This window comes from Macaca thibetana, chromosome 15 (assembly GCF_024542745.1).
Source record: "Macaca thibetana thibetana isolate TM-01 chromosome 15, ASM2454274v1, whole genome shotgun sequence".
NCBI lineage: Eukaryota > Metazoa > Chordata > Mammalia > Primates > Cercopithecidae > Macaca > Macaca thibetana.
Window position 1 is genome coordinate 5,005,001 of NC_065592.1, and position 21,587 is coordinate 5,026,587.

Genomic DNA, 21,587 nt, shown 5'->3' on the forward strand with positions numbered 1-21,587 from the left:
ATTGGAAAATAGCAGAAAAGCCCATACCTGGGTGGGGACTTTAGTGTTATAACGAGGCCAGGGGTAAGGATCGGTCATTCTCCTGGCCTCATGCACAAGCGGGTGATCGAGTTAACTCCCTTGAGTAAGACTTATGGCGGGATGCTGCTAATCTTAGTTTATTTCAGACAGGTGGCAAGGTCTGGCCAGCGAGTGTGGCACCCGCAGCGAGTATGGTGCTGCAAGGTCTGGGGGTCAGTGGGCACGTATGGAACAACGCGTTAGTGGGGGTGGGCCGAGTCCCATTTCTACTCTGTCTCAGCAGGCCATGCTCCCTCTGAAGGCACTAGGGAAGGATGCATTTTGGGCCTCTCTTCAGCTTCTGTTAGTTTCTTGGCTTGTGACAGCAAAACTCCACTTCTTTTTTAAGATAGCGTCTTGGTCTGTCGCCCAGGCTGAAGTGCAGTGGCGTGATCTCAGTTCTCTGCAACTTCTGCCTCCCCGGTTCAAGTGATTCTCCTGCCTCCACCTCCCAAGTAGCTGGGATTACAGGTGCAAGCCACCACGCCCAGCTAATTTTTGTATTTTTAGTAGATACAGGATTTTGCCATGTTGGCTAGGCTGGTCTCAAATTCCTGGCCTCGAGCGATTGCCTGCCTCCCCTTCCCAAAGTGCTGAGATTACAGACATGAGCCACCGCACCCAGGCATGTCATCTGTATCTCTTTTTTGGTGAGGTGTCTATCTTTTAATTGGGCTTTTTTCTTTTTGTTATTAGAATTTGTTTGTTATTTTACGCACAAGTCTTTTTTCAGGTTTCTTTTTAAAATAGTTTCTCTCAGTCTGTGGCTTGTTTTTTGATTCTCTTAACGGGATACATCAGAGAGCAGTAATTTTAAATTTTAATAAAGTCCACATTATCATTTTTTTCTTTTATGAACTGGCTTTTGGTATTGTATCTAAAGACTCATCACCAATCCAAAGTCATGTGGATTTTCTTCTATAACTTTTACAATTTTACATTTGAAAATTTAAGTCTACAGACTATCCTGAGCGATTTTTGGGGGGTGAGCTATGAAGTTTGTATCTACGTTGCTCGGGTTTGTCTTGAACTCCTGGGCTCAATTGATCCTTACACCTCAGCCTCCCACAGTACCGGGATTACAGGCGTGAGCCACTGCACCTAGCCTGGAGTCTCTTTCTTCCTTCCTTCTCCCTTCCCCTTCCCCTTACTTATTTCCTTTTTCTTTCCTGGTTTCTTTTTATTTATTTTTTTCTTTTTCTTTTTGATACTGAGTCTCGCTGTGTCGCCAGGCTGGAGTGCAGTGGCGTGATCTCGGCTCATTGCAACCTCCGCCTCCCGGATTCAAGGGATTCTCCTGCCTCGGCCTCCGGAGTAGCTGGGACTACAGGGGCCCGCCGCCATGCTCAGATACTTTTTGTTTTTTTAGTAGAGGCGGGGTTTTACCATGTTGGCCAGAATGGTCTTGATTTCCTGACCTCAAGTGATCCGCCAGACTCGGCCTCCCGAAGTGCTGGGATTACAGGCGTGAACTGGCCGTCTTCTTTGATTGCTATCTCCATGCGTTCCGGTCAAGGCACTGGACGGTGGGCTCCGTTTCAGTTGAAATTTCCAAAATCACGGCCTGGAAAAATCAAGGCGCTGATTTTCAGAGATTCCCCAGAGCTGCCGCGAGGGGGCGCCCGGCCCTGCCAAACCCGGAGCGCCGCGCTCCAGAGGCGTGTCCGATCCGCACGGCGGCGTCCTGGGGCGTCCCCTGTGAAGACTGAGCTTTCTCTCCTCAGAACCCGCCGGGGAGGGGCCGGGGCTTGGGACACCTGGGGACACCTGGGGCCGCGTCCGCTGTGAGGACAGGGAGACGCTGCTGCAGCTCCGGGACACCCGGGGCCGCCGAGGCAAAGGTGAGGAAAAGGCTTCCGCCCCCGCTGTGAGCGCAGCGGAGCGAGCGCGGCGGCGTTTCCCGTCGGGCTGTTTGTATCCGGACTTCACGTTGAACAAGCTCCCTTCATGGAGGCCTGGGCGGGTCACCCCCAGCGCGAGGCCAAGATGCGGGTCACGAAGGCGAGTTTGTTTCTGGAGAGGAGGAGGAACGCGGAGACACCGTGGGGCGGTCGGGATGTTGGGGACTGGCGGGCGCCACAGCCTGAGGTCGGGAAAGAGGCGCCCCGGATCCGTGCGCATTTGTTTGTTTGTTTGTTTTTTTTTTTGAGGCGGAGTTTCGCTCTTGTTTCCCTGGTTGGACGCGATCTGGGCTCACTGCAGCCTCCGCCTCCCGGGTTCAAGCGATTCTCCCGCCTCAGCCCCCTGGGATTACAGGCACGCGCCAGCACGCCCAGCTCATTTTGTATTTTTAGTAGAGACGGGGGTTTCTCCATGTTGGTCAGGCTGGTCTCGAACTCCCAACTTCATCAGGTGATCCACCCACCTCGGCTTCGCAAAGTGCTGGGATTACAGGCGTGAGCCACCTCGCCTGGTCAGTACTCGGTGTTTTCAGGCTCCTTTGTTAACACAGTAGAAACAACACAGGAAAATGGATAAGTAGGCACATTATCATGCTCACGCTACTGCACTTAAGCCCTGGGCGACAGAGCAAGACCTTGTCTCAAAAAAACAAAAACAAATGAAAACAAAACCAAAAAAACCATAGTGTGTGTCTAATGGAAGTGAACTCGTCAACAACAGTTTGTCTTTTGTTGAGAAAGTCTGTTTAATTTGCAGTATATTTGTAATGGCACATAAAATGACATCTGTTTTATAAACATTCGCATCCTAAGTTAGTTGAAATGTATTAACTATATCAAGCTTTGACATTATACCATAAAACTAATTGAAGAAAGTCAGTACTCTTTTTTTTTTTTCCCTTGGCTTTGACCATTTTAAATAAAATCAGATTTCGTTAAGGTTACTTTATACTGAGCTGTAAACCCATATGGCCTTGCGGTGTCTTTTCTTATCTTTTTTTTCGGGGGGTGGGTATGGAGTCTCGCTCTCTCTCCCAGGCTGGAGTGCAGTGGAGCGATCTCTGCTCCCTGTAACCTCTACCTCCTGTGTTGAAGCAATTATCTGTCTCAGCCTCACCAATAGCTGGGATTACAGGCGCCTGTCACAACGGCCAGCTAATTTTTTTTGTATTTTTAGTAGAGATGGGGTTTCACCATCTTGGCCAGGATGGTCTTGAACTTCTGACCTTGTGATCCACCCGCCTTGGCCTCCCAAAGTGTTGGGATTACACGCGTGAGCCACTGAGCCCAGCCTCTTTTCTTTTTTTGACAAGGAGTCTCACTTTGTCACCCAGGCTGGACTGCAGTGGTGCGATCTCAGCTCACTGCAGCCTCCACCTCCCGGGTTCAAGCACTTCTCCTGCATCAGCGTCCTAAGTAGCTGGGATTTCAGGCCTGCATTACCACACCAGGCTAATTTTGTATTTTTAGTAGAGGCGGGGTTTCACCATGTTGGCCAGGCTGGTCTCGAACTCCTGACCTCAAGAGATTCACTCGCCTCGGCCTCCCAAAGTGCTGGGATTGCAGGCAGGCCTGAGCCACCAGGACTGGCTTCTTTTTTTTTTTTTTTTTTTTTTAAATTAAAAAAAATTATTTTTGTTTGTTTTTTGAGATGGAGTTTAGCTCCTGTTGCCCAGGCTGAAGTGCAATGTCCTGATCTTGGTTCACGGCAACCTCTGCCTCCTGGGTTCAAGCAATTCTCCTACCTCAGCCTCCTGAGTAGCTGGGACTACAGGTGTGCACCAGCATGCCTGGCTATCTTTGTATTTTTAGTAGTAGAGATGGGGTTTCACCATGTTGGTCAGGTTGATCTCTAACTCCTGACCTCAAATGATCCACCTGCCTCTGCCTCCCAAATTATTGGGATTCTAGGCGTGAGCCATTGCACTCAGCCTTTACATTTTTATTGACTTTTTTTTTTTTTTTTAAGAGAGAAGTTCTTGCTCTGTCACCCAGGCTGGAGTGCAGTGGTGCGATCATGGCTCACTGCAGCCTCGGCCTCCTGGGCTCCAGCAATCCTCCTGCCTCAGCCTCCCAAGTAGCTTAGACTATAGGCACCAGCCACCATGCACTGCTAATTTAAGCAGGATCTTTACATCACTCAAATTTGTCTTGAACTCCTGGGCTCAAATGATCCTTACATGTCAGCCTCCCAAAGTGCTGGGGTTACAGGCGTGAGCCACTGCACCCAGCCTAAGGTCTCCCTCAGCCTTTGTTTTTTTGTTCTTGGTTTTTTTTTTTTTTTTGAGACAGATTTTCACTCTTTTTTCCCAGGCTGGAGTTCAATGGTGAGATCTCAGCTCACTGCAACTTCTGCCTCCTGGGTTCAAACGATTCTCCTGCCTCAGCCTCCCAAGTAGCTGGGATTACAGGCATGCGACTAATTTTGTATTTTTAGTAGAGATGGGGTTTCACCATATTGGTCAGGCTTGTCTTGAACTCCTGACCCTAGGTGATCCCACCGCCTCAGCCTCTCCAAAGTGCTGGGATTACAAGTGTGGGCTATTGCGCCCGGCCCTGTGGTACTTTTTTCTTTCTTTCTTTCTTTCTTTCTTTTTTTTTTTTTGAGATGCAGTCTCACTCTGTTGCCCAGGCTAGGGTGTTGTCATGCGCATCTGTGTGAAGGGACCACCAAACAGGCTTTGTGTGAGCAATAAAGCTTTTTAATCACCTCGGTGCAGGCGGGCTGGGTGCAGGCGGGCTGAGTCCGAAAAGAGAGTCAGCCAAGGGAGATAAGGGTGGGGCCATTTTATAGGATTTGGGTAGGTAAAGGAAAACTACAGTCAAAGGGGGGTTGTTCTGTGGTGGGCAGGAGTGGGAGTCACAAGGTGCTCAGTGGGGGAGCTTTTTGAGCCAGGATGAGCCAGGAAAAGGACTTTCACAAGGTAATGTCATCACTTAAGGCAAGGACCGGCCATTTTCACCTATTTTGTGGTGGAATGTCATCAGTTAAGGCGGGGCAGGGCATTTTCACTTCTTTTGTGATTCTTCGGTTACTTCAGGCCATCTGGGCGGTTACTTCAGGCCATCTGGGCGTATACCTGCAAATCACAGGGGATGCGATGGCTTGGCTTGGGCTCAGAGGCCTGACAGGTGTAGTGGTGTGATCTCCGCTCACTGCAACCTTCCCTTCCTGGACTCAAGTGATTCTCCTGCCTCAGCCTCTGAAGTAGCTGGGACTACAAGTGTGTGTGCGCCATGATGCCTGGGTAATTTTTTGAGTGTTTTTATTAGAGGTGGGGTTTCACCATGTTGGCAAGGCTGGTCTCAAACTCCTTTCCTCAAGTGATCTGCCCGCCTTGTCCTCCCAAAGTGTTGGGATTACAGGTGTGAGCCACCACACCCTGCCCCTGGGGTCCTTTTTTAATGGGGGATCTTTAAGGGTCACTCCAAGCTTTTCTATGCTAATTGGCGTGTTTAAATTTTCCTTAGAGTCCATTTTGTTAATGTGTATTTTTACTCAGAAATCATCCATTTTCTCTTGGTTTCCAGTTTGATTAAGTAAGTTTCTCCTTTTTTATTTTGAGATGAGTTTTTCTCTGTCTCCCATGCTGGAGTGCAGTGGCCCAGTGGAGATCTCAGCTGACTGCAGCCTCCATCTCCTGCGTTCAGCAGTTTGGCCTCAGCTTCCTGAGTAACTGCGATTACAGGCCTGCGCCACCACGCCCGGCTGATTATTGTTTTTAGTGGAGACTGGGTTTCGCCATGTTGGCCATGCTGCTCTCAAACTCCTGACCTCAGCTGATCTGCCGGCCTCTGCCTCCCAAAGAACTGTGATTACAGGCATGAGCCACCGTGCCTGGCCAGTATATTTCTCTTATTTGACTTCTAATTTATCTCTTTCTAGTTTTCAACAGAATTCTTAATACTATGTATTTCTGCTATTTGTTTCCATCAATAATATTTTAAAAATATACTTCTTAGTTTATCTTGTTTTCAATTGAGGGAATTGTTATGTTCAACAATTTCTCATGACCCAGTGACAAGCTTTAATTATTTTAAAATAATTCCTGCTTAACGCAAGACCTTTTTCAGGACCCAGCTGTCAGTGGTGGTGTTACTGAGCAGAGTTTCTTGGCTCTCCAGTAATAGAAGTTGACATGAGGCTGAGCAAGGTTCCCAGGCAAAGCTTTTATTTAGGTGTTTTGTTTAGCTTGGTTAAATTTATTTCACAAAGCTTTTATTTTTGTGTTTTATATTCAAACACAAAGGAGGCAGCAGAAGAGAGAGAATTCTCTGTCTGGCTCCCTGAAGAGAGTCAGGAGGAGAGTGTTTCTAAGGTCTGGCCTGATTGCTCAGGCTGGAGTGCTCTGGCACCATCTCGGCTCACTGCATCTTCCTGGGCTCAAGCCATCCTCCCACTTCAGCCTCCCGATTAGCTGGGACTACAGGTATATACAAATGTACTTGGCTAATTTTTGAAAATTTTTTTTTGTAGAGATGGGTTTTGCCATGTTGCCCAGGCTGGCCTCAGACCCCCACCAAAGTGCTGGGATTACAGGCATGAGCCACCATGCCCGGCCCAGTGTGTTCTTATTAAATTTCAGTAATTAGTCGTGCCATTTGCCTTTTGTTCAACACTGAGATTTCATTTTTCTTTCCTAATTATCTCATACATGGACTTTGGTTCCATTAAACTGTCATTCCTTGATCTACAAATTGTGGGTGATTCTTGCAGATTATCTAAGAAATAATCACGTTTTGTTTTTAGAAAAACCACATTATTAACTTTACTACTGTTAGATACCATAACTGCTGTGACTTTAAGGTTTTTGCTGGACAGTGTCTTAGACAATTTGCTAAGGGTGGACATTGAGTGAATGGCTTTAGGGAACATGCGTTAAATACTCGAGACACCCAGAAGGCTGCTGTGTCCCCGCAAGAGAGAACATATGAGACTGCAGGCCACTGGGGTTGAATGCCTTGGAAAGGGCAGCATGCAGGAGCGCATGGTGTGTAGAGGTCATGGTCAGTCCTGTGGTCCTTGTACTAAGGCCAGTGGGAACCCACTGTAAAAGTTAAATGAGAGACTGACATGATGAACCTTCGGTTTGAAAAAGAGAATTTTGCCATTATGAAGTTGAGATTGAAAGGACACAAAGATAGATGTGTACCCGCCCCCCACCCGCTACACCCTTGTTCTGCTCTCTAATCTTTGCACATAACAGAGATTTCGTAAGTTCTGTGAGTACCTGGTTTTCTGCACGTACCAGAGATTTTGTTTTGCACATACCAGAGATTTTGTAAGTTCTGAGGCAAGGTCACAAGACGTGTTTAAGTAAGATAAACTCTTGCTGCCATAAACCTGCTCTCCCGCCTCAAAGTTTGAACCAAAATATCAGAAATGGCGGGAACCAATCATAGTTAGCCAAATCGCCTTGTTCAAACACTAGCCAATCATATATCTGATTTGTATAATAACTCTATGCCCACTTTTCTTAGACTATATAACACTGCTCGGAGCTCAGTGGGGGAGCTCTCCTGCCCGTCTCGTTTCACGAGCGAGGGAGAGTTCCAGGTTCGAACCTGTAATAAAGATCCTTGCTGCTTAGCTTTGACTCTGGACTCTGGTGGTCTTCTTCGGGGAATAAACGGTCTGGGTATAACAAGATCACCAGTTGTGGGCAGGTGGATTGTGCTCTTTCTGGTGGGTTGCACTGAGGAGAGCAAGCATCGGGCTGCGGTGTTTCCGCTGGGAACGCAGGGTCTGCATCTGCTAGAGAGGAAACACGGGGCAGACCCAGCTTGGAGTTATCTGCCAAAGTTGTGAAACTGAGGGACAGCTCAGGAACATTCCAGAAAAAGGAAAACCCAATCCAAATGGAAAGAGACATTTTCTCCCAGTTGGGGCAGGCAGTGAAGTGAAATGGGTCTGTGGATTGGATTGTCAGGTAGAGACCCTGTATTTCCTGATATGGGAGTTATTTGGTGGTTAGCTGGGAGGCTGTCTTTGCTTTGGTAAAATACACTGGAGTGTTTTGTGTGGAGCTGCTGTAGCTGCTGAGGAATCTAAGAGAAGGGATAAGTTACACTTTACACTGCTATTGCAAGATTCCTAGAAGTATGAAATTACTGTACAGTGAATTATAAACAGCCACAGTAATACCATGTCAGTAAAGCAGAGACGACATCAAACTTCACTGTAGAGGCCAAACCCAATCCAAATTCAGGTCAGTGGAAGCTGTGTACCAAGCACCCTGGTGAGAGTCTGGATGCTGTATCAGTATTGCGACTGAAATATCAGTATTGAGGGTGTCACGTGAGTCTTAGGGGTGTCATAGCAGTGTTGAGGGTGTCATATCTGTATTGTGTGCATCATATCAGTACTGCAGGTGTCCCATCAGTCTTATGAGTGTCATATCAGCCTTACAGGTGTCATGTCACTATTACGGGCATCATATGAGTCTTAGGAGTGTCTTGACTCTTGCGGGCTTCACATCAGTCTTCTGGGTGTCACAGCAGTCCTACAGGTGTCATCTGCATTGTGAACATCACATCAGCCTTCTGGGTGTCACAGCAGTCTTGTGGGTGTCATGTCAGTATTGCGATATGCTGTGATATGTTATACCAGTATGACACCTCTTCTGAAGACACCTTCACAGACATACCCACACATAGTGCTTTAACAGCTCTCTGTGTATCCCTTAATCTAGTAAAGTTGACACTAAGATTAACCACCACAGTATTTATGCCTGATTCATGGCTAAAATTTTAGAATTTTTAAAAATTTTAGAATGAAAGCTGGGCACCATAGCCAGACACCATCCCTACAGAAATATTAAAAAGTTAACTGGTTGTGCTTGCATGCATATATAGTTTCAGTTACTCTAGAGGCTGAGGTGGGAGGATCTTTTGAGCCCAGGAGATTGATGCTGAAGAGCTAGGATTGTGGCACTGCATTCCAGCCTGGGTGACAGTGTGAGACTCTCTCAGAAAACAATCAACAGTAATAATATTATTTGGAATAAATAAATATTATTTATTTATTACAAATAAATATATAAATAAATATAAATAAATAATATTCCTTGGAATAAAAAAATATTCTTTGGAATAAATTTAACCAAGGTACAAGACTTGTACATGAGGCTGGGCATGGTGGCTCACGCCTGTAATCCCAGCACTTTAGGAGGTCAAGGCGGGTGGATCCACAAGATCAAGAGATCGAGACCATCCTGGCTAACGTGGTGAAACCCCATCTCTACTAAAAATACAGAACATTAGCTGGGCGTGGTGGCATGCGCATGTAATCCTAGCTACTTGGGAGGCTGAGGCAGGAGAATTGCTTGAACCTGGGAGGCAGAGGTTGCCGAGATCTCGCCACTGCACTCCAGCCTGGGTGACAGAGTGAGACTCCATCTCTGGAAAAAACAAAAAACAACAGAATAACTTGTAAATGGAAAATTTCAAAACACTGCTGAAGTAAATTCAAGAAAGCATACAAATTTAAAGACACCTCATATCATAAACTAGAAGACTTAATAATTCTTAAGGTGGCAGTACCACACGAAGTCATCTACGGATTCTTTCTGATTCCTGTTACAATCCCAATGTCCTTTTGGCAGGAATCAACAGACTGATCCTACCATTTATATGGAATTTCAAGGGATACAGAATAGCCAAAATAGTCTCAAAACAAACAAAAAAAACCCTCAGAGACTACATTTCCAAATTTCGAATCTTACTACAAAGTAACGGTAATAAAATCAACATGATTCTGGTATAATCAATTGAATAGATCAATGGAACTGAATTTTGAGTTCAGAAATAAACCCATATTTCTATGAGCAATTGCTTTATTTTTATTTTTTTGAGACAGGGTCTCACTCTGTCTCCCAGGCTAGAGTGCTGTGGCACGATCATGGCTCACTGCTGTGGGGAAAAGAAAGAGAGATCAGACTGTTACTGTGTCTATATAGAAAGAAGTAGACATAAGAGACTCCATTTTGTTCTGTATTTGAGATGCTGTTAATCTGTGACCCTAGCCCCAACCTTGTCCTTGCAAGAGACATGGGCTGTGGTGACTCAAGGTTTAACCGATTTTGGGCTGTGCAGGGTGTGCTTTGCTAAACAAGTGCCTGAAGGCAGCATGCTTGTGAAAAGTCATCACCATTCTCTTAATCTCAAGTACCCAGGGACACGTACACTGCCAAAGGTTGCAGGGACCTCTGCCTAGGAAAGCTAGGTGTTGTCCAAGGTTTCTCCCCATGTGATAGTCTGAAATATGGTGTCGTGGGAAGGAAAAGACCTGATCATCCCCCAGCCTGACACCCGTGAAGGGTCTGTGCTGAGGAGGACTAGTATAAGAGGAATGAAGGCCTCTGGGCAGTTGAGATAGAGAAAAGCATCTGTCTCCTGCCCGTCCCTGGGCAATGGATTATCTCGGTGTAAAACCCGATTGTTTATATAAAATGTGGCACATATACACCATGGAATACTATGCAGCCATAAAAAAGGATGTTTGTGTCCTTTGTAGGGACATGGATGCAGCTGGAAACCATCATTCTTAGCAAACTATCACAAGAACAGAAAACCAAACACCGCATGTTCTCACTCATAGGTGGGAACTGAACAATGAGATCACTTGGACTCGGGAAGGGGAACATCACACACCAGGGCCTATCATGGGGAGGGGGCAGGGGGGCAGGGGGGAGGGATTGCATTGGGAGTTATACCTGATGTAAATGACGAGTTGATGGGTGCTGATGAGTTGATGGGTGCAGCACACCAACATGGCACAAGTGTACATATGTAACAAACCTGCATGTTATGCACATGTACCCTAGAACTTAAAGTATAATAATAATTTAAAAAGATGTTCATATATCAAATAATCATGTATATCTTGAATATATGAAATATTTGACAATTCAAAATATTTACACATTTTTAAAAAATAAAGGAATAATTGAGAAATAGTAAAAAAAAAAAAAAAACCAAAAAAACAAAACCGATTGTATGTTCTGTTTACTGAGAAAGGAGAAAACCACCTGAGGGCTGAAGGTGGGATATGCTAGCCACAATGCTGCTCTTTATGCACTAAAAATGTTTATGGAGATATTTGCATATGCACATCAAGGCACAGCACTTTTCCTTAAACTTATTCATGTCACAGAGATCTTTATTCATGTGTCTTACCACTGACCTTCTCCCTACAATGATCCTATTATCCTGCCGCTTCCCTTTTTCTAAGACGGTGAAGATAATGATCAATAAGTACTGAGGGAACTCAGACCGGTGCCGGCGTGGGTCCTCTGTATGCTGTGCGCAGGTCCCCTGGGCCCACTTTTTCTTTCTCTATACTTTGTCTCTGTATCTCATTTCTCAAGTCTCTCGTTCCACCTAACGAGAAATGCCCACAGGTGTGGAGGGGCAGGCCACCCCTTCAACTGCAACCTCTATCTCCTTGGCTCAAGTGATCCTCCCGCGTCAGACTCCCAAGTAGCTGGGACTACAGGTGTGTACTACCACATCTGGCTAATTTTTTGATTTTTTGTACAGGTAGTGTCTTGCTGTCCTGCCCAAACTGGCCTCAAACTCCTGTTCTCAAGTGATACTCCTCTCTTGGCCTCCCAAAGCACTGGGATTACAGATGTCAGCTACCATGTCCAGCCTGTTGATTTTTTAAAATGTAATTTCTTTTTCTTTTTTTTCAAGGCATGGTTTTGCTCTGTTGGCCAGGTTGGAGTGCAGTGGTGTGAACGTGGCTTATTGCAGCCTAAACCTCCTGGGCTCAAGCAATCCTCCCTCCTCTGTCTCCTGAGTAACTAGGACTACAGATATGCACCATCGCACCTAGCTAATTTTTAAATTATTTGTAGAGAGAGTGTTTTCCTGTGTTGGCCAGTCTGGCCTGAAACTCCTGGGTTCAAAAGATCTTCCCATGTGAGCCTCTCAAAGTGTTGGTATTACAGGTGTGAGCCACCACCTCCAGCCTGGAATGGTTTTCATAATTATATTCTCATGTTGTTTGTTGCTACTGTCTGGAAATAGAGCAGATTACTGTGTATTGACATTTTGTGTTGTAGTTTACTAGTTTTAATAATATTTTTGGGGGTTCGTCATGATTTTTCTGTACGTAAGATAGCTCATGTGATCTGTGAGTAGCCATTTTTACTGCTTCCTAACACATATATGTGCTCTTTACTTCTTTTTCTCTCCTATTTGTTGTGGATGGAACTTCCTATACAGTGGTGAATACAGTGATGAAAATGAGCATTGGTGCCTTGGTCCTGATCTTAGGAGTACAGCACTGGGCCCTAACAATAGAGATGGTGCTAAAGTCCTATTGTGGTGTTTAGAAAATTCCTATCCCTGGTTTGTTGGATGTTTTTATGATGAAATGGTGTTGACTTTGTTGAAAGTACTTCCTGCATCTATTGAAATTAGTATGTGAGTTTCTTCTTTATTCTGTTTATTTGATGTTTATTTGCAGTGATGGCTTTAGTATGCCAAACCAGCTTGATTTTCTGAGAAAAGGATGTAGTGATCATGTTGTATTATCCTCAAAATACGTGCCAGTATGAAATGACAATTATTTTCTTGAGCATTTTTTAAAAAAAATTTTTTGAGACAGTCTTACTTTTGTCGCCCAGGCTAGAGTACAATGGCACGATCTCAGCTCACTGCAACCTCTGCAGGTTCAAGCAATTCTCCTGCCTCAGCCACCTGAGTAGCTAGGATTACAGGTGCCCGCCACCATGCCTGGCTAATTTTTGTATTTTTAGTAGAGACAGGGTTTCACCATGTTGGCCAGGCTGGTCTCAAACTCCTGACCTCAGGTGATCTGTCCGCCTTGGCCTCCCAAAGTGCTGGGATTTCAGATGTGAGCTACCGTACCTGTCCTCTTGAGCATTATTAATTGAATAATTATACTAGACATTGATCTGTACCTTTCTGTTCTTGTGATGTCAAGTCCTAGTGTGGCTTAGTATTAAATTGGGGATGGGATTGGGTATGGGTTGTTTAACTATTTAGAGTATTAAGTGTCAGAAGTTTAGAGGAAAAAAATTAGCAGAAAGGAAACATACCTGAGGAATTGCGGGGAAGAATATGATGAGGTCTGGGTCAGAGTCAGGGTTTAGGGTTAGCAAGAGAATGACTGTAGCCTTTGCCAACAGTAAATATCAGTCCTTTTCTTGAGACAGGCTCTTGCTCTGTTGCCCAGGGTGAAGTGCAGTGGTGCAGTCTTGGCTTATAGCAAACTCCGACTCCCAGGTTCAAATGATTTTTAGGCCTCAGGCTTCCAAGTAACTGGGGACACAGGTGTGTGCCAACATGCCCAACTAATTTTTTTTTTTTTTTTTTTAGTGGAGATGGGGGTTTCCCCATGTTGACCAGACTGGTCTCAAGCTCCTGGCCTCAAGTGATCCGCTTACTTCTGCCTCCCAAAGTGCTGTGATTATAGGCATGAGCCACCACGCCCAGCCTGCACACAGGCAGGCAAAGATATTTTAATGTTCTTTTAATTGGCACGTCCTTCAATATTAGTCAGTGTAAGCAACTTTTCATTTATTTCTTAGTTGAGAGTTCTTTGGGTCACAAATCAGATGACATTTCAGTATGTGTAGGAGTATGCGTATGTGAGTGTGTTGTGTATGTGTGAGAGGAAGTGCAAACGTAAGTATGACAGAATGAATATGTACACCTCTGTCCTTGTGTGCCTAGTGTGTTAGGGTTTGCTTAGAGTTTGATTTAGGGTTAGGAGGAATGGTTAGGTTTAGGTTATGGAGCAGGGTTAGATGGTTAGTGTTAGGGTTAAGGGTTAAGGGTTAGGGTTAGGGTTAGGGTGAGGATTAGGTTGAGGGTTAGGGTTAGGGGTTAGTGTTGGGGTTGGGGTTAGGGTTTTAGGGTTAGGGGTTAAGGGTTAGGCTTAAGGGTTAGGGTTGCTGGTTGGTGTCAGTGGTTAGGGGTCAGGGTTAAAGGTTAGGGTAAGGGTTGGGGTTGGGGTTAGGGTTAGGGGTTAGGGTTAAGGTAAGTGTTTGGGCTAGTGCTAGGGCTCTGGTTAGCGTTAGGGTTTGGTGTTAGGGTTAGGGTTATGGTTTGCGGTTAGGATATGTGTTTGGGGTTAGGGTTAGGGTTAGGGCTAGGGCTAGGGCTTTGAATAAACTTATATGGCAGCCAAGTAGTGGTTTTAGTGGGCCTTGGGTGATACCAAGTTCTTTGTCTACTTCAAGGGTGAACCAGCACAGTCTCAGTGGTCGTGGCCACAGGGGTGCCTATGTTACCCCAACTCCAGCTCCACTTGCCTCAGCACAGATAGAGAGACTCTGCTGATAGAGAGAAAGTAAGGGAAGAGAACTAGTGTCTCTACTTGATAAATCAAGAGAATTTTTCTTGATGTTAATCCAAGGCCACCAAGGCAGTACCTCTACGTGTTTGCATAAGGTTCTGTATTATTGGGTTTGGGACCTAAGTCTCTTTGAATACCTGGAAAGTGTTCCCACAAATAATGGGGACAAACAAGCCCAGACTGTGAAGACTACAATGAAGACGGAAGTCTTCAATGCCCAGGTATAGATGAACATCTACAAGTATCAAGACTGTCCAGGAAAACACGACTTTACCAAACAAGCTAAATAAGGCACCAGGGACCAATTCTGGAAAAACAGAGATATGTGACCTTTCATACAGGAAATCCAAAATAGCTGGTTGAGGTAATTCAAAGAAATGCAATATAACACAGAGAAGGAATTCAAAATTCTATCAGATAAATTTAACAATGAGATTGAAATAAAAAAAAGCAGAAATTCTGAAGTTAAAATGCAATTGTCATACTGAAGAATGCATCAGTGTTACTTAAAAGAATTGAGCAAGGAGAAGATAGATTCATTGAACTTGAAGTCAGTCTATTTGAAAAGACAAAGTCAGAGGAGACAAAAAAGAATAAAAAATAGGCCGAGCGCAGTGGCTTACGCCTGTAATCCAAGCACTTTGGGAGGCCTAGGCGGGCGGATCACGAGGTCAGGAGATCGAGACCATCCTGGCTAACACGGTGAAACCCCGTCTCTACTGAAAAAAAAAAAAAAAAAAAAAAGCAAAAAATTAGCCGGGCGTGGTGGCAGGCGCCTGTAGTCCCAGCTACTCGGGAGGCTGAGGCAGGAGAATGGTGTGAACCCGGGAGGCGGAGCTTGCAGTGAGCTGAGATCGCGCCACTGCACTCCAGCCTGGGCGGCAGAGCGAGACTCCGTCTCAAAAAAAAAAAATAAAAAATAAAGCATACCTACAGAATCTAAAAAATAGCCTCAAAATAGAAATCTAAGAGTTATTGGCCTTAAAGAGGTGGTAGAAAAAGAGGTAAGGGTTAAACATTTATTGGCCAGGTGCAGTGGCTCACGCCTGTAATCCCAGCACTTTGGGAGGCCGAGGAGGGTGGATCACAAGGTCAGGAGATCGAAACCATCCTGGCTAACACGGTGAAACCCCGTCTCTACTAAAAATACAAAAAGAAATTAGCCAGGCATGGTGGCGGGTGCCTGTAGTCCCAGCTTCTTGGGAGGCTGAGGCAGGAGAATGGCATGAACCCAGGAGGCGGAGGTTGCAGTGAGCCGAGATCGTGCCTTTGCACTCTAGCCTGGGTGACAGAGCAAGACTCCGTCTCAAAATAAATAAATAAATAAATAAAATAAAATATAAATAAAAATAAACATTTATTTAAAGAAATAACATTAAATAATATTAAACAATTCCCCAACATTCAGTATCAACATTCGAGTACAAGAAAAGTTACAGAACTTTTCTTGTTAAAAGCAGATTTAACCCAAAGAAGACCACCTCAAGGCACTTAACTGAACTCCCAAAGGTTAAGGATAAAGAAATGATTCTAAAAGCAGCGAGAGAAGAGACACAAATAACATTCAGTGGAACTCCAATACATCTGACAGCAGACTTTTCAGGGGAAAGTTTACAGGCTGAGAGAATGGCATGACATATTAAAAAAGCTGAAGAAAAAAAAAAAGACTTTAGAATAATGTATCTGGCAAAAAGTCCTTTAAACTTGATGGAGAAATAAGAACTTTTCCCGACAAACAAAAAACTGAGGTATTTCATTAACACCAGACTTGTCCTACAAGAAATGCTGAAGGGAGTTCTTGACCTGAAAGGAAAAAAGTGAGTGAGCGATAAATCATCTGAAGGTACAAAACTCACTAGTAATAGCACATGGAAAAACAGAATATTATAAAAAATCTCAAATAGAAATAGTAAACAATAAACCAATAAAAAGTAACTACAACATATTTCCAAGACATAGACAGTAAAATAGGGAAGGAAGAGAAACAACAAAAAGTTTAAAAGAATGGCAATGGGATTAAAGTGTAGAGTTTTTACACTTGATCTTAGCCAAAAGGCCGAGAAGCGATGGGTGTAGTTTTTATTAGTTGCTTTGCTTGTTTCTTTGTTTATGCAATCAATGTTAAATTGTTCACAGTCTAAAATGATGTTATATTATATTCAAGCCTCATGGTAATTTCAAATCAAAAAGCATACACAGATATACAAAAAGTAAAAAGCAAGAAATTAGATAATATTAAAAGAGCAATCACCTTCACTAAAAGGAAGACAGGAAGAAAAGAATGATGAGAGGACAAAAATCAATCAGAAAACAAGTAACAAAGTGGCAGGAGTAAGTGTTTATCAATAATAACATTGAATGTAAATCAACTAAATACTCCAATCAAAAGACAAATAGTGGATGAATGGATAGAGAAGCAAGATAATAATCTGTGACCTACAAAAAAAAAAAACCTATAAAGATACATTTAGACTGAAAATAAAAGGATGGAAAAAGTTATTCCATGCCAATAGAAACCAAAAAAGAGCAGAAATAGCTTTACTTATACCAGACTAAAATAGATTTCAACAAAAGACTGTAGGAAGATATTAAGAAGGTCATTATATAATAATAAAGAGATCAATTCATTAAGAGGATATAATTGGAAATACATATGCACCCAACAGTAAAGCACGTAGATAAATAAAGCAAATACTATAAGAGCTAAAGAAAGAGACATCAGGGAGGCTGAGGCAGGAGAATGGCGTAAACCTGGGAGGCGGAGCTTGCAGTGAGCTGAGATCTGGCCACTGCACTCCAGCCTGGGCAACAGAGTGAGACTCCGTCTCAAAAAAAAAAAAAAAAAAAAAAAAAGAGACATCAATACAATAATGGCTGGACACTTCAACACCCTACTTTAGTCATTGGATAGACCTTCCAGACAGAAAATCAACAAAGAAACATCAGACTTAATCTGCACTATATAACAAATGAACCTAATATATATTTACAGAAAATTTCATCCAACAGCTGCAGAATACACATTCTTCTTCTCAGCACATGGGTTATTTTCAAGGATAGACCATATGTTAAGTAACAAGTCTAAAAACATTCAAATAATTGAAATAATATCAAGCATTTTCTCTGACCACAATAGAACAAACTAGAAATCAATTAAAAATGAATTTCAGAAACTATACAAACACTTGGACATTAAACAATATGCTCTTGAATGATCAGTAGGTCAATAAAAATGTTAAAAAGAAAATGGAAAAATTTCTTGGAACAAATGCTAATAGAAACGTAGCATAGCAAAACCTATGGAATATAGTAAAAGAGGTACTATTATAAAAGGAAAATTTATAACTGTAAGTACCTATATAAAAAACAGAAAAACTGCAAACAACTTAACAATACATCTTAATTAACTAGAATAAAAAGGCCAAACCAAACTCAAAATTAGAAGAAAAGAAATAATAAAAATTAAAGTGAAAATAAAATGAAGAAAATGCAAAAGATCAATGAAGCAAAAAGTTGATTTTTTGAAAAGTAAAACAATTGACGAATATTTAGACAGGCTAGCTAAAAAACAGAGAAGATACAAATTAATAAAATCAGAGGTGAAAAAGGAGACATTACAAGTAATGCTTCAGAAAATCAAAGGATCATTAGTGGCTACTGTAATTATATGCCAACAAATTAGAAAACCTAGAAGAAATTAATTCTTAAACACACACAACTTACCAAGAGTGAAATAGGAAAAAATCCAAAACCTGAACAGACCAATAACAAGTAACAAAATTAAAGCCATAATAAAAAAAGTCTGTAGGACCAGACTGAAAAATAGAGAAGGAAAGAACATTTCCACACTCATTCTTTGAGGCTAGTTTTACACTGATATCAAAACAAGACAAAGACACATTAAAAAAGCAAACTACAGGCCCATATTTGAGAATATTGATGCAAAAATTTTTTTTAAAAACTAGCAAACTGAATTAAACAATACATAAATAGGTAATTAATAATGACCAAATGGAATTTATCCCAGGGATGCAAGGATGGTTCAACATGCAAATCAATCAGTGTGATACATCATATAAACAGAATGAAGGGGCCAGGTGCAGTGGTTCATGCCTATAATCCCAGCACTTTTGGAAACCGAGGTGGGCAGATCATCGGAGTTCAGGAGTTCAAACCCAGCCTGGCCAACATAGCAAAATCCCATCTTTACTAAAAATACAAAAATTAGCCAGGTGCAGTGGTGGGCATCTGTAATCCCAGCTACTCAGAAGGCTGAGGCAGGAGAATCACTTGAAACCGGGAGGCAGAGGTTGCAGTGAGCTGAGATCATGCCATTGCACTCCAGCCTGGGTGACAGAGGAAGACTTTGTCTCAAAAAAAAAAAAAAAAAAAAAAAAATGAAAGACAAAATCCATATAATCATTTCCATTATGCTAAAAAATTATTTGATAAAATTTAATATTCTTTAGTAATAAAAAACCCATTGAAAACTGGGTATGGAATGAACATATCTCAACATATTAAAAGTCATATATGACAGACCCACAGCTAGTATCATACTAAGTGGTGAAAAACTAAAAGCCTGTCCTCTAAAATCTGGAAGATGACAAGAATATCCACTTTTACCACTGTTATTCAACATAATTCTGAAAGTCCTATCTGGAGCAATCAGACAAGAGAAACAATAAAAGTCATCCCAATCGGAAAAGAAGTCAAATTATCGTTTTTGCCAATGATATAATCTTATATTTGGAAAAACATAAAGACTCCTCTGATAGGGTTTGTATGTGTGTCCCCTCCCAAATCTCGTATTTTAATTCACAATGTTGGAGGTGGACCTGGTGAAAGGTAATTTAACCATCGGGGTGGATTACTCATAAATGGCTTAGCACCATCCCATTTGGTACTATCCTCATGATAGTGAGTGAGTTCCCATAAGATCTGGTTATTTAAAAGTGTGTAACAACTTACCCCTCTGTTTGTTGCTCCTGCTTTTTGCCCTGTGATGTGCAAGATTTTGCTTCAACTTCTGCCATGACCATAAACTTCCAGAGGCCTTCCCAGAAGTGCATGCCAGTGCTGTCTTCTCTACAGCCTGTAGAATCGTGAGCCACTTAAACCTCCCACCAGTCTCAGGTACTTATAGTGATGAAAAAAACTTAATACAGAAAATTGGCACAAAGGAGTGGAAAATTGTTATAAGAATACCTTAAAATGTGGAATCAGCTTTGAAATTGGGTAAACAGGCAGAGGTTGGAAGAGTTTGTAGGACTCAGAAGAAGACAGAAAAATGAGGGAAAGTTGAGATGTTCTTAGAGATTGGTTGAATGGCTGTGACCAAAATGCTAATAGTGATCTGGACAGTGAAGGCTGAGCTGAGGAACTCTCAGATGAAAATTAGAAACTTAGGACCGAAGCAAAGGTCATTCATGTTGTCTTAGCAAAGTGGTTGGCTGAATTTCTGTCATGCCCTAGGGATATATAAAAGTTTGAATTTGAAAGTGATGATTTCGGGTTTCTGTTGGGAAAATGTCTAAGCAGCAAAGCATTCAACATGTAGCCTGGCTGCTTCTAACAACCTATGCTCACATGTTGGAGAAGAAAAAAAAAAGTTGTAACTTACTTTTACTTACAAGGGAAGCATAGTGTAAAAGCTTGAAAACTTTGCAGCCTAGTCATGTGGCAGAAAAAATAAAAAGCTTTTATAAGAGAGGAACTCAAGCAGGGTGTGGAGCAATCACTTGTTAAACATATTTGTATAACCTTAAAAAAAAAAAAAGCAAGTGTTGATAGCCAAGACAATGGGAAAGAGGAATTGGAGGCATTTTAGAAATCTAAAAGGCAGCCCCCCATCACAGGCCCTGAGGCCTAAAAGAAGAGAATAGTTTCTGGGACCAGGCCCAGGAGCTGCTGCCTTGGGTAGCCTTGGAACATGGCTCCCTGCATCCTGGCCAGTGCTCCAGCACCAGGTGTAGCACAAATTGGCCCAGTTATAACTCCAGTCACTGCTTCAGAAGGTGCAAGCCATAAGCCTTGGTAGCTTTCGTATGGTGTTAGGCCTGGGAGTGTACAAAATGCAAGAGTTGAGACTTGGGATCCTCCACCTTTACTTCAAAGAATATAAAAAAAAGCCAGGGTGTGCAGGCAGAAGCATGCTGCAGGGGTGGAGCCCTCATGGAGAACCTCTACTAAAACAATGCAGAGAAGAAATGTAGGGTTACAGTCCTCATATTGGCTCCCCACTGGGGCATGGCCTGGTAGACCTGTGAGGAGAGGATCACTGTCCTCCAGACCCCAGAATGGTAGATCTAGCTACAGCTTGCACGTTGCAAATGGAAAAGCCGGAAGCGCACAAAACCAGCCAGAGGCACACAACAGCAGCCTATGAGAGCAGCTGTGGGGATTGAACCATGCAAAACCACAAGGTCTAAACGTCCCAAGGCATTAGTGTGCCCTGGAAATGGGATATAGAGTCAAAAGTAATTATTTTGGAGCCTTACAATTCAATAACTCCCCTTCTGGGTTTCAGACTTGCATGGGTCCTGTGGCCTCTTTCTTTTAGCTGATTTCTTCCTTTTAGAATAGGAGTATTTACCCAATGCCTATGCCCCATTTGTATCTTGGAAGTACCTAATTTGTTTTTTAATTTACAGGCTTATAGGAGGAATAAATTAGTTTTGTCTTAGATGAGACTTTTGAGTTTTGAGTTAAGGCTGAAATGAGTTAAGACTTTGGGGATTATTGGGAAGTCATGATTGTATTTTGAAATATGAGAAGGTTATGAGATTTGGAATGGCCAGAGGCAAAATGATATAGTTTGGGTGGGTGTTCCCACCAAAATCTTACATTGAAATATAATCCTCAATGTTGTAAGTGGGCCTAGTGGGGAGGTGATTGAATCATGAGGGCAGGATTTCCATGAACAGTTTGGCATCATTTCCTTTGGTGCCATTCTCACAATAGTAAGTTTTCATGAGAGCTGGTTATCTACAAGTGTGTAGCACTTCCCCCCTGCCCTCGCACTTACCATGTGATGTGCAAGCACCAGATTTATTTTTCACCTTGTCAGTTGTCAGAGGCTTCACCAGAAACAGATGCCAGTGCTATGCTTTCTGTACAGCCTGTAGAACCATGAGCCAATTAAACCTATTTACTTTTTAAATTAACCAGTCACTGATTATTTTTACAGCAATGTGAGAATGGCCTAATATATCCACCAAAAATCTATTAGAAGTAATAACTTGAGTAAATTTGCAGAATACAAAATCAACATATACAAATCAGTAGGATTTCTA

The 21,587-nt window shown here is 42.8% G+C and overlaps 1 protein-coding gene and 1 pseudogene across 1 annotated transcript in view; one reads left to right on the top strand and one right to left on the bottom strand.

The window, feature by feature from the left end:
• LOC126937255 (interleukin-9 receptor-like) overlaps positions 1 to 827 on the top strand; it is a 13,584-nt pseudogene extending 12,757 nt beyond the window's left edge.
• The window catches only part of DPH7 (diphthamide biosynthesis 7), an 807,287-nt gene that overhangs the window by 617,575 nt on the left and 168,125 nt on the right, over positions 1 to 21,587 (bottom strand). The gene's annotated exons all lie outside the window — the stretch shown is intronic.